This window comes from Alligator sinensis, unplaced genomic scaffold, assembly GCF_000455745.1.
Source record: "Alligator sinensis unplaced genomic scaffold, ASM45574v1 scaffold551_1, whole genome shotgun sequence".
Taxonomy (NCBI): domain Eukaryota; kingdom Metazoa; phylum Chordata; order Crocodylia; family Alligatoridae; genus Alligator; species Alligator sinensis.
Window position 1 is genome coordinate 1,101,486 of NW_005842526.1, and position 3,767 is coordinate 1,105,252.

Here is a 3,767-nt window from a genome sequence, read left to right on the forward strand (position 1 = left end):
AAGAGATTTGAAATTCTCTATAAGAATTAAAATAACCCAAAATCCCGCAAAATGTCAGGCCAGTGCTGCTCAATGTGTTTGTTAACGATATGCAACCTGGCACTGGGAGCTTCTTGAGCAAGTCTGCAGGCAAAATGAAACCGGGAAGGGCTGCAAACATGTTGGTGGACAGGAGCACAACTGAGAAGGATCATGACAGATGGAGAAATTGAGCTGGCACTGACCAGATAATGCTTAGTGCTGACAAATGCAAGGTGCCGCACCTCAGAAAGAGTCATTCAAAATACAAATGCAATATGATTGACACATGCCTGGATGGGAGCACTACGGAGAAGGATCTGGGAATCTTGGTAGATCACAGACTAACAATACGTGAGTCAGCAGTGTGATGCAGCTGCATCAGAGGCGAATGCACTTTTGGGATGCATCAATAGAAGCAGTAGGTGCGAGGAGGCACGGAAGATGGTAGTGCTTCCTCTTGACTTGTGGCGGCCGCCTCCTAATCAGACCTTTGTCTGAATGCCCTCCAGGCGGGCTCTGCTACAGTGCCGGACATCAAAAGGGCTGCTGGAGGTGGCAAAACTTCCAGGACTAGCTGTCCCTTTACTTAACCCTGCAAAGTCCTCTGTTCTTCAACGTGTCTGCATTGCTCTACCTTCTCTCAGTTTCCAACTTCTTTTTCAGTATGGAACTCAAATTCTTTCAAGTTCTTTCTCATTTTCCGCTCCTGACACCATGCAGTGATCACCGGTTCAATGAACAGTATGCAAGAGGCTGCAGACCCTTGGCCTGTCTTTCACTAACTGACTCCTAAGCAGCTTCTCCATCAGGGACCATCCCAGGGAAGTGTGGCTATAGGCTTGGTAAGGCCAGGACCATGGCTGAGGCCAGAGACTAGCTTTGACCTGCCAGGACGAAGAAGCTCCAGCCCAGTGGGGGCTGAAAGAAAGCCCCCCAGCACCAGGCACTGAAGCCAAGTTATTTTGGTCATGTGTTTACTTGGTATTGTCCTGGTGTGACACAGATCCAGGGAGCAGAAGCACTTTAATTTGGAGTGGTTTTGCTTGTACCCATTTTTATGTTTGAAACTAGAGTGGGAGCGGCTGTGAGCAGAGGCTCGGGAGCTTCAAGGGGCACCTAGAGAAGCACTGCCACTTTTGCTGGAGGACTGGACTGCAAGCTGAGAGTCAAAGCTTGCAACCAAATGGACTGTGCGCGGGAGCCGACCCCAAGGGGACAAAGGGTGAGAAGCCCCAAAGACTGTGTGAGCAGACCCAGAGCCTGAGAGGGGGAGACCAGGAAGCAGAGGTCTGGACCTTGAGAGTGCAAGACCCAAGCCCAGAGCATGAGATTGCTAGACCAAGGCCCAGAGCCGAAAAGGGTGAGACTGGGACCCAGGGGCTGGAGCCTAGGACACATGGTCCAGGGCATGAGGGGTAGAGCCAAAGGAAGAGAGCCAAGGTCACAAGGCTGGAGCCCAGACAAAGGTTTCAGGCCCAAGGGGCCAATTTCTGCATTGGGGGTGGAGAGGCCCACTAAGTCAATGCCCAGGAGACAGAGGCACCATGCACTGGCTCTGGCCCCCAAATCAAGCCAGCCAATTTGAGCCTGGGGAGAGGTAGGGGTGGAAGAGTGCCCTGAGCTCACTGACCTTGGAGGGCCACAACCCCACCTTATTTAACATCAAGACATGGCAGCTAGATGGCCGGGTTGGCCCCTGAGCGGTCAGAGCAGGCACGTAGGGCAGGCTCCAGGTGTTCATCAAGGGTGTGACACAGTCGATGTGTTAAAATAGGATAAAGGGCCTGCTCAAGCACTCACAACCCCAGGATGTCATTTCTTAACTCCACAGTAATTGCAAGCCAAACCCTCTTTATTCCCCTTTCTACACCTTACCGTCCTCTGCTCCCTAGTGCTTTGAGCATGGCACGCTGCCTGGACAGGTCTGGTTTTACTACAGCTCCTGCACTTGTGCTCCTTACACCAGCCATTAGTTGGGGCACAAGACCCTTTTGCACACCAACAATACACACCAGGCTGCTCCCAGCTCTGGCTCTGCTGTGGCACATTTAATAGCTTGTTTATTCCTGTTTCTGCAGGCATGCCTCCATGCAATGCTAGGGCATCCTTTCCTGCACTGTGCATAGCTATTCCAATTTCAACAGCACATTTAAAAGGGAGGTCTTCTTCCTCCCTTAAAAGCTTTCTCTGTACAGCTTCATGGAGTAGCCCACGTGCACATCTGTCTTTGAGGGCCCTTTCAAGTCCACCCTTTCAATTGCCATATTCAGACAATTTCCTTAGTCACAAAAATGGAACTAGATTCACCTTCACTCCTCATGTGGAACCTGAACCTTTCTGTAATAATCCATGGCTTGAGAGCCAGGTGCACCTGGACACTCCTCACAATTTCTTTAAACGTTCTGCTTGCTGGCTTCTATATGCTTTTCCTCCCATCAAATTCAACAAGACAGCTACATGTTTCTGCAAGGGAATCTCATTCGCTTCAAAAAACTGCTCCAGCCACTTTATCCATGTAGGCCAGTCTTGCAGGATCCTATCACAATCTCCTGTAGGAGAGATCCTCCTCCTTCTGTGAAGTTAATATTTGCCTGTCATAGGATTTGGCCTGGCAACAAGATTGGGATTCCCATTCTCCTGCAGCAGTGTGTCATGCTAGGGTATGCTTGTGCTGTGGACTGCAGCTCATATATACAGATCCATCCCACCCATCCATGAGCTAACAGCCACATGCAAAGGCAAAATAGGCATGTGACCTATTTTGCTTAATAAAGCACTAGAGATTGGCACCAGAGGAGAATCTGGCCAAAAGCCTCATTGTATGTCACTTCTCTAATGAAAAGAGCGGCTCCTCGTTTTCCACCAGGGTCCCCTCAAGAGGCACAAAACCCTTGGCCAATAATAAAGACACAGAAACATCAGTTGATTTGTCTGTAATTTATTGAGAAGGGCCGTACCCCTAGAAAACAGGACAGACCATGAGCAGAAAAGGTAAGGAGACAATGACAATACAAGCACATTCCACATCACAGAAGACTTTGCAGAGAACATTTTGCTCTGTTACCATAGAAAGAAGCCATGCACACATCAGGCATAATCAAGTGCAGCTCATAAATGACAGGACACAAGCAGGATTGATACCTACTTGTTTCGGGCAATGTTAGCTAGCATACACCTGGGGTTACCCAAATACTCCACCCGCCTACTTGTGCCAGAGAGCAGATGTATTGACCTCTCTAGACACCAGCAGAGAAGTTTCCTTCTGATCCATTCTGTCTGGGTTGGATTGCTACTTCAACATGGGAAAGCATGGCCTACTGCTGTTTGTAAACTGAGCAAATGCAGGACGTGCGATGCTGTAAACTAGAGCACCCAAGGAAACGTGGCCATTGAAGAAGAAGGCTCAGGAAAGAGAAGGGAAGAAGGAGTTTTATACACATTGCCACAGGGTAGTCTCAACAGTTCAACAGGTACAGCACAGCGAGAGAGGCAGAGCGCTCCTCCCTTCATCCACCCTCTGCTAACTGCTAGCCTCCAGGGATGCGTTTCCTGGCACAGCTCCCTAACTTTGCAATATTGCTTAGGTCTGAACAAGACTCTGGAGCTTGCTGAAAACCTAGGCCCACGGTGGCAGTGTCCAAGAGGGTGGTGTCTTCTCACACGGCTCCCCCTAGGAGCACGGGCATTTGGCAGAAGAGGGAGAGCAGAAGAGAACTTTCCTGCCCTGGGAAGAAGGACTCCCAGGC